Source organism: Asparagus officinalis, chromosome 7 (assembly GCF_001876935.1).
Source record: "Asparagus officinalis chromosome 7, Aspof.V1, whole genome shotgun sequence".
Lineage (NCBI taxonomy): Eukaryota > Viridiplantae > Streptophyta > Magnoliopsida > Asparagales > Asparagaceae > Asparagus > Asparagus officinalis.
This window is the reverse complement of record NC_033800.1, coordinates 1,014,770-1,014,998: the sequence shown is the minus strand read 5'-3', so window position 1 is coordinate 1,014,998 and position 229 is coordinate 1,014,770.

The window sequence follows — 229 nt, the reverse complement described above, 5'->3', positions numbered from 1 at the left end:
TAATTATAAAAAAAAAAAAAAAAACACACACACACACACAAAAACAGGCCTACTTCACAAACTATATATAAGTAAAGAACCCCGCCTCAACAAAGAGAGAAGTAGCTAGTAACAAAGACAACGAACGCATCGATCGTGTATAATTAATCAAGGGACTCCTAATCGACGAACAGGATCTTCGTCGGGAGCTTCACCTCCCGGCAGACCGCGGCCGGAGAGAGCTGGCGCC